Source organism: Hermetia illucens, chromosome 3 (assembly GCF_905115235.1).
Source record: "Hermetia illucens chromosome 3, iHerIll2.2.curated.20191125, whole genome shotgun sequence".
Lineage (NCBI taxonomy): Eukaryota > Metazoa > Arthropoda > Insecta > Diptera > Stratiomyidae > Hermetia > Hermetia illucens.
In genome coordinates, this window is record NC_051851.1 from 107,498,743 (window position 1) to 107,508,099 (window position 9,357).

Sequence of the window (9,357 nt, forward strand, 5' to 3'; positions counted from 1 at the left end):
CGAATGTGGAAGAATCATGGAACCAAATGAAAGATCCGATCCACAAAGCGGCCTCTGTAACCCTCGGGGTCACCAAGCCGGGTAAGCGGTACATCAACCGAGATACTTGGCTTTGGAATGATGATGTTGAAATGAAGGTCCGTGAAAAGAAACGCCTCTACCACAAATTTCTCGACGATAAAATGCCAACCGGGAAGCAAAGAAAGCGGTCGCTGTCACCCAAGCGAACCATTTCAAAAACTCTACGATAAACTGGACACTCGGGATGGCGAGAGAGATCTGTATCGACTTGCTAAAAGCCGTGATGAACGCACACAGGATATCGAACACTTCTGTTGTGTTAATGACAAGAACGGTACTTTGCTTATCAACCGTCGAGCCGCAACAGATAGATGGCGAGAATACTTCGAGCAGATTTCAACTAAAGAATTTGCTCATCCTCCACTTCCACAATCATTGCCGACATTTGGAGCAGTTCCACCAGTCAGCGCAACTGAAGTCGAGGAGGCAATAAAACAAATGAAATCGGGGAAAGCAACAGGACCTGACGACATCGCATCTGAGCTCTGGAAAGCGAAGAGCTGGGACCCAACATTGTGGCTCAGTGAATTCTTTAATCGGGTTATTCAGGAAGGAAGAACACCATCTGACTGGCAAGAAAGTACCACTGTTCCAATATGAAAAAAGTCGGAATACCGGAAGCTCGCGCTTCGGGTATAAAGGTTTTGTGTTCATCTTATGTGAGAAACTTCAACGCACATTTTTCTGTCCGTATATAGCTACAAATCCAACATAATCCTTCATATTTTTCCAAACTACGAGACATACGTACATATTACAGCCATAGATATCACGCTCACCCTAAACAAACAAACTGCCAATTACCGAATAATGTACACATATATGCACGTAAATAAATTGATCGTACCCATATTTCCGATTTACTTCTTATATCTATTTGAATTAGGCACTACCCGCAAAGTTCATTAGCACGCATCTATTATATACCTACATACACACATGTCTGGCTGACAAATAACTAAAAAACTAAAACAAAATAATTCTCTGCGACCCAATTCATAAGAACTCATTTCGTTGTGGTATTAACGAATTGATATGTGATGATGACGTCATGCAGGTTGTAGAGTGCACGAAATTCACAACAAATTGTAAAGTTTCACCCCCTATAACTTTGTTAATAATGGTTGGATTTTTTTCAAACTTGACCGAGTTGTGCACCATATTCTTTGTTATACGCATGCCAAATTTTGTATTTCTGGGATGAACATAAGGGGGGGTGCCGGGTAAATTTCTAAAATGTGGAAATATACTATTATTAACTTTATTTGTGCAGATATCGGAACCGGATATATTTTGGGGCCTAGATTTCGCAGAGATGCACCACTGTGATTTTTTTCAGATTTTTCGGTTGGATAGGTTCTGAGAACGAGACCTGTTACACTTTTTGTGGGTCATATTTTCAACCCTCACTCCCCTATGTTTCATCTAATATCAAATATTGAACCAGATTCGAAAAGTACTAATTGAGACCTTTCATTTGATACCCTACATGGCTACATTCTGTGAAAAAAAAATTTGCAGCCTCCATTCATATGTATGGGGAGCCCCCCCTTAAACTTAACACAAGATGGCGCCACTTACTGCATGTAAAGGGATCACCAGATTACATACTCTCACCAATTTTCGTGACAATTGGTCCAGTCGTTTCCGAATAAATCGGGTGTGACAGACAGACAGACAGACAGACAGACAGACAGACAGACAGACAGACGGACAGACGGACAGACAGACACCGTCTCGATTCTAATAAGGTTTTGTTTCACACAAAACCTTAAAAAGAAAGGTAGCCCAGCAGAATGTTCAAATTACCGTCCGATCCGGTTACTTTCCCATAACATGAAGATTTTTGAACGCATTCTTGACAACCGTATTCGTGAAATCGTTGAAATAACCGTGAATCAAGCCGGATTTGTCAAGAACTGCGGAACTACTGATGCAATACACGCTGCGCGGTTACTCATGGAGAAACACCGTGAGAAGCATCGCCCTCTTTACATTGCGTTTCTGGATCTAGAAAAAGCGTTTGACCGTGTACCACACGAACTCATCTGGTATGCTTTACGACAACACTTCGTGCCAGAAGAACTCGTGCGCTGGGTTCAATTGCTCTACCACGATCCGAAAAGTAAAGTTCGAAGTATGGCGGGTGTATCAAAACCGCTTCGTGTCTCTGTTGGAGTTCATCAAGGAAGTGCCCTCTCACCACTCCTCTTTGTCCTTGTTATGGACACCGTCACACGGGATATCCAACGTCCAGCGCCCTACACACTGCTTTATGCAGATGATGTTTTCCTAGCATCTGATAGCAAAAATGATCTCGAGCAACTTGTTCAAAAATGGAATGGTCGCCTCATGCAACATGGTCTCAGATTGAATTTAAACAAAACTGAATTTTTGACGACCGATCCTCATGAAACAGACACAATCACTGTCAGCGGCAGTGATCTGCCCAGAACTGAGCGATTTAAATACCTCGGGTCAACGATATCAGCCAATGGAGAACTGCGTTATGAAATTGCTTCACGCATTAACGCAACCTGGATGAAGTGGCGTTCCACAACTGGTGTCCTTTGTGATCGGCGTATCAACGAATGTCTCAAATCTAAAATTTACCGCAATGTTGTCCGTCCAGTCGCTCTCTATGGTTCTGAGTGTTGGCCGACCATAAAAGACAATGAACGGCGTCTCGCGGTAATGGAGACGAAGATGCTACGTTGGACTAGTGGCGTCACACGTTTAGATCACATCCGAAATGAGGATTTCCGCGATCGTTATGGGGTTGCACCAATCGTGGAAAAGTTGCGAGAGAGGCGTCTTCGATGGTATGGTCACGCAATTCGTGCAAACGAGAATTCACTTGCAAAGATTGGTCTGAACATCGAAGTCGATGGTAAACGACCAAAAGGCAGACCTAAGCAACGGTGGCTTAATACGCTGGATGGGGATTTGAAAGCCTCGAGATTGCACCCAGATCAGGCATTCAATAGAGCCAAATGGCGAAACCCATCACGACGAGCCGACCCCGCTTGTGAACGGGACAAAGGCTGAAGAAAAAGAAGATCTTCACTCTGCCCGCCGCTAGTATTTTGGACGGTTTCTCTGCTGGTAGGTTGATAACTACACCATAATACCGGTGATGTTTGCAACTGAGTATATTCTGACGACATCGTCCATCGGCTGACTGTATTTGCTGCTGTATTAAGAAGCAACAAACAAAACTTGACCTGGACCATTGTGCAAGTTCCGTGCTGTTGTAAGTGGTTTTGGCGACTGAAGCTACTTAAGTCACAGCGAGGTGGAAATCAACGGAGTAATGGAGAATTTGCAGAGGAGTGAGTAGTGTTGGAGTTGCAGAGGAGTAATTGAGAGTAAATCAATGGAGTAATTGACAGTTTGCAGAGGAGTGAGTAGTGTTGGAGTTGCAGAGGAGTAGTTGAGAATAAATCAATGAAGTTAACGGAGTAAATCGATTGACTTAGTCGAGTGAGTTAGTAGTTGGAGTAGCAGAGAAGTTGCAGAGTGAGTTAAAAGAGGAGTTGCAGAGTGAGTAGCAGAGGAGTTGCAGAGTAAGTAGCAGAGTAGTTACAGAGTGAGTCAGTAGAGGAGTAGGTTAATGAAATTATCGGGTTTTTTTAAAAGTTAATGAAAAGTGTTAAATGTGTACCAAATTGTGGTTTCTTTCATTGAAGACGAAGCACTCTCCGGTGTTAGAGCCAAGAATTATTTCCACAGCTATCATCTATACTCAGCAGCGAGAGATCGTCATAACTCCATCCTCCATACGTTGAAATATAACTTAGTGGTAACCTACCATCCTTATTATAAGTATACTCAGCAGAGAATCTTGGAAAATGATCGGGTCAAACTACTGTGGGATCGCACTATTGCTACCGACGACAGTGTTAATCACAATAGACCCGATCTAGTTTTGCTTCTGAAGAAAGAACGAGCTTGGTTCATAATCAATGTAGTAGCACGAAAAAATCCGAAACTACGACCCCTTGACGAATGATATGAAGCAGATTTGGAGACTACAAATATCGAAGTAGTCCCACGCTTGATCTAAGGGCTGCACTATACATGGAGATGCAAAAAGCGGTGATCCCTGCAACTGTACTATAGTCCGTTTCTGTAGTATAGAACCACCACAGTGTTTCCGATAATCGGGATGCAGCAATAAATTTTCGCATGGTCGCACACATTTTGTGTTAAAACGCATCATCGCTGTGGGGGGGGGGGCGGGTTGGTCCCTCCTCGGTTCGGTTCTGCGGGAAGAGGGTCCGTGAACTTTTTAAAGTGCGATAGCACTTCACCTAGAGTTTCCTCTAGGTTCCTCCTTTCTTCCACGAACCTAGGACACTGGAAGAAAATGTGCGCTGGGTGCTCTGGGACCCCGTCGCAGTTTGGACAATTAGGTGAGATGTCCAAATTAAACCTGTACAGGTATTCACGATATCCTCCATGGCCGGTGAGAAACTGGGTGAGATTTCTCTCCAGCCACTCCCCGATGGAAGGGATCAGCCTGTAAGTCCAAGAAACCTTTTCTGATTGGTCCCATCGCTGTTGCTATCTGCTTATGGATGTCTCTCTTTCAGCTTTTTTCACCTGAGATAAGGGAGAGATGAACCTGGTGTCCATCATTCCGGTTGCCAGGATATCAATCGGCACCCTTAAGGCTATTCTTCTGTAAACCGTACTAAGTTTATGTGTATTGCCTAAAACCTGCTCTGCTCTGCTTAAAATTAAGTGCTCCGTCTATCATCACCACCAAGTATTTAAATGTCTGTCTGCCTGTCACACGCCGTTTTCTCAGAAACGGCTATACCGATTGATTCGAAATTTGGTGAAAAGGTGGGAACTGTGAACGCCCAGACATGCAGTGAGTGATGTCCTTCTACGTTGAGATTAAGGGGGTCCCCCAATTAGGGGGGGGGGGATGTATAAATTTTTTTTCGCTGAATATAGCCATGTTTTGTATCAAATGAAAGGTCTGGATTAGTACTTTTCGAAGCCGCCCAACCGGACCGAGGGGCGACCAACCTAAGGATGGGCTGAAGGCAACATCCAAAGGCCCGCATCACAGCGATGATGCGTTTTAACGCAAAGTGTGTGCGACCATGCGAAAATGTATTGCTACATCCCGATTGTCGCAAACACTTCAGCCAATGACGCGGAGGTCCTACACTACAGAGACATGGATCTTATATTGAATATATATATATATACAAAAATGTATTTCACTGTTTTTATTATTCTTTTTCCTTATTTTCTAATCGAAAAAATCAAAAATTTGACTGACGGTTTGGTCCAGGGCAGAGGCAACTCATCAGACGCTGCCTCACCTCTGCCCTGAGAGCAGCGTGACCGAAAGTGCCAACAGGTGGAAAGACGCTCCCTTTTATCATCTTTCGCGCTGACACAGTAGCGTCGTGTCAATGGAGGTAAATGACCATCGAGGCTGATGCCCGCCTTTTACATGGATTCAAAAGAAAGAAATTATGCCATTAGCTGCATACTATCACCAAATTGTGTGTGCAGACAGTCTGGTTAGATATTACCTTGAAATTTGTTTGATCGAAAATCTTCAAAAATGAAGCTTAAATATGCCATTATGTAAATATATTATATATAGACAGGATCGAAGTAGTCGAGTAAGATGACCGTTCCTACATGCAAATTAAGTTAGATTATCTACGCAACTCGAAAATCTTTTTTGAGAACCATGATTTGGTAACCAAATTCAAATTGCATGTACATTCTTTTGTGTGTTAATTATTATTGATAAACAGAGTTGTGAAGTTACAAATCTTAAGAAAACTGCATGAAATAGTGTAAATATGCATTGCTTATCTTTTTCTTTCGGGAAAGTCTGAAACATGAAAGCAAAAAAAATTTATCCAAGTACGTACCACACTATCTGAACCATTAATCTATTTGAAGTTAAAGTTCAATTACCTTCACTATCTATAATCACTTCGTATACATGGTTATATAGTTAGTTGTTAGTTGTCATATGCGTTTAGCTCCATAAATATGTATAAAGACACATTATGCCGTTTGGAAGTCATTCTGATAAACATGACCACGAAACACTTAAATAAAACAGGTTTTTGTAAGAAAGACAAAGTTTCTGTTGTCTGAATTCACAATTTCGAAAGTTTCCAGAGAATTTAAAATCAGACGGCAAATAACGTGGGAGTTAACTGGCTGAAAAATGTGGTAAGTGGTAAAGCCTAAGTCGACCAGCCTTAGGCGATGCAGAATATAAAAGAAGTGGAGTTTGTCTTTGTTACTATTAAAGTTGAATGAACTCGAAGACTCTCTGGCGATATATAGATTCCCCGAATTTTATAATAGCCTAGAATGTATGTAAGTATTCTCATTTATTTTAACCTTTGTAGGACGGGAAGAATTATGTTAGAACTTTTCATAAGACAAGACCTTACTAGATTTTATTTAAGTCCCCTTGTCTTTGGTTTCGCTTGCTGTTTCCATCTTTGTTTTGTCAATAGGGTTTGACGAAGATGATGCCCTTTGTGTGTGTACTAAAATTTACAGCTAAAAATATAATAATTTATTTATATGAACCAAATGAAAGTTTGATTCATTATATAATTTATTATATATTATATATTACTTTTCAGCCGTCAAACACCACCCTTTGTTACTGAAATTGTGTCAATTACACACCTTTTAACTTAAAATCATCTATGTAAACCAAAAAAATGTTATCAAAAATCGTGGAACAAGTATAAAAGATGCAATCAAGATGCAATCAGAAATCCTTTGGGAATGTATTGTATGATTTATTATTTATTGGTACTTTTCAACTATTAATCAACCATTAACGGGCTGACTTTTTCGTGGGAGATCATTCAAGTAAATAAATATTTTGTTCATTTGTTTGTAATAATGATATTTTTATATATTATATATTTTTGAAAAATCTTATTTCCATTTTTTACAGATAAAACAAAAGTAATATTTTTTTTTTATTTTTCATTAGGCAAGCTAAGCGCTTTCGACTTCTTCCTCGTCTTTCTCTGTAATAGGTGCACTGTTTTTATAGTTGCCCCCGAAACATTTGCCGCATCTTAGGTGGCAGAATAACCCTACCCTTCGGCAAGTACAAGTTATGCCGCATCCTTTTTTTGCAATTCATCAAGAATAGAACAGAAAAAGAGCTTTGCTGTTTAATGGAAATTTTACCAAATTCTGTTAACATTACCAAGCAAATGCAAAATTGAAGTGATAGTAATGTACGATGTAATTACGCTTGAATTTGTTTCGGCAAATATTATGTTTCAGAGATATGGGTAATTTAGAAGTTTCTGAAAATAGTTGAATTCATTCGGGCTCAATTTGTTTACCCAAGTCGTGCAGTGGAAAATTATACGTATATAGAACCAAAAAATTCGCAGTGAACGGTGAGTTGAAAATTGTAAAGCTTTGAACTATCATCATCTATTGTTGGTAAATGGCAATCGCGGCGTTTAATAAAAAGTGAATATGAGATACTAGGGGTGATAGAAAGTTACACACTTAAGGGCAATGTAAATACTGAAGAAACCTAACTCGTTCGATTCAAACTACTCTACTCGGTTTAAACTACTTGCCCAGTAACGTCATATGAAGTGTCACCCAATCACCGCATTTTCGTTCCCGCCTTGTGAGAATTCGATTTTTAAACCTTTATAATTAATTAATTAATAAATAAAAAATGAGCGTTCGGAATTGGCTTTTCTAACGGAGATATTAATATGGGAAGAAAAATTAATTAATTAATATAATATATATAATACATATGTAGTTACTTTCTAACGCTGGAAGTCCATTCCGACATAAAAATAAAAATAAAAATTTGTCCATCACGGAGGAAATGTGTAGAAAAATCAAACACCAGAAGAATATTTTTGAAGATTTCCGATTATGTTGAAAGCAAGAAAGAGCTTTCGTAATTGGAGAAAACTGTGGGAGAAAATAAAGATTACTTTGTATGTAACCACATATGTTTTCTAGTGTGAAAATTTCCCTAAAAAGAATCAAAGAAGAATCTACAATCAAACAGATCATAGGGCCCGATAGGATATAAAAACGTTACGGAGCTTTTTGGAAGGGAAATCGTCATGACTTTCAATTTCAATGGCATGGTCGGGAAAAAGCTTTTAAAGGGTATCATAACATTTAACCGGCGTCGTTTAGTAAGCTTATGAACAATAGTACTCTTAACACACATGTTCATATACAATTGTAGTGACCGCGGCTGCGCGACGGGAGCGGAATTTCATTCGGCTCTTTCTTAATTAATTTGCTTAAACAATGCATTTAATAGTGTGCAATTGCCTTAATGTTCGCCGCAGATTACACATTATTCAATGCATTCGAGCGAATTGATCCTTACAGGAGGCGAATGATTTGCCGCATCTGCAGGCGCATGCGCATGTTGCCGCAACATTGCCGAGTGAGAAAGGCTATGTAGCGGGAATAGAAGCGGTGCACGAACAAAGCACAGCGAGAATGTTGCTGGGTGGAAGAGTTTTTGGGCTAGAGAATCGAGGAGGAGGAACGGAATTGAGTTTGATAAAAGGAGAGATTGGTTTTGGAGGTTGAGTGGAAGACAGAGGAAAAAGAAGCAGCGGGTTTTGGCTAGAGAATCGAGGAAGAGGAACGGAATTCCATTTTGATAAAGGGAGATTTAAAGAAAGAGGAGAGAAAGTCTGGGAGAAGAGAAGAAGATCCGGAGGTGTGAAGATTTTTCGCGAGCAAAGGAAAAGAATTGAATCCTAAGAAAACGAAAACCATATCGTGCTAAGCCCTAACGCAAGGGCATCGTAAACAAAGATTCCGTGGATAAGTTCAAATCGTTAAAAATTGTTCAATCGTTGGCAAGTCTTAAATGCATAGTGATTTAGGGCAAAGAGGAGAGAAACAATTAAAAAGACAGATAATTGAAGTGTCGGATGATTAAGTTAATATTTAGCTGCCGAAGTAAAGTGTCGGAATTCCCGCGCTGTGTATAAACAGAAAAAGAAAAACACATAAAAGGTGAATTACGAAATTATAGAGAGGAAGTGAATTAACGCTAGTTCTTTTCTAAGGACTATATATTGTGTTATTATTAATATTTTGAATTTTATAAAAAAATATAGATACTATTATAGAAGCATCAATCTGAGCTCGGAGTGACATCAGAGTAAGTTATTCGTTTATTTTCTTTTCTTCTTCTATTTCTTTTTATAATTTTTATTTTATGATTTTTATTTTATTTGATTCTTT

General features: G+C 39.7%; 1 long non-coding RNA gene across 1 annotated transcript; it reads left to right on the forward strand.

Moving 5' to 3' along the window:
* Positions 1-6,286: 6,286 nt before the first annotated feature.
* On the forward strand, positions 6,287-7,872 carry LOC119652211. The gene is made up of 3 exons (XR_005249519.1): positions 6,287-6,450; positions 6,726-6,960; positions 7,088-7,872. It is a non-coding gene; the product is annotated as an uncharacterized LOC119652211 (long non-coding RNA).
* Positions 7,873-9,357: the final 1,485 nt, after the last annotated feature.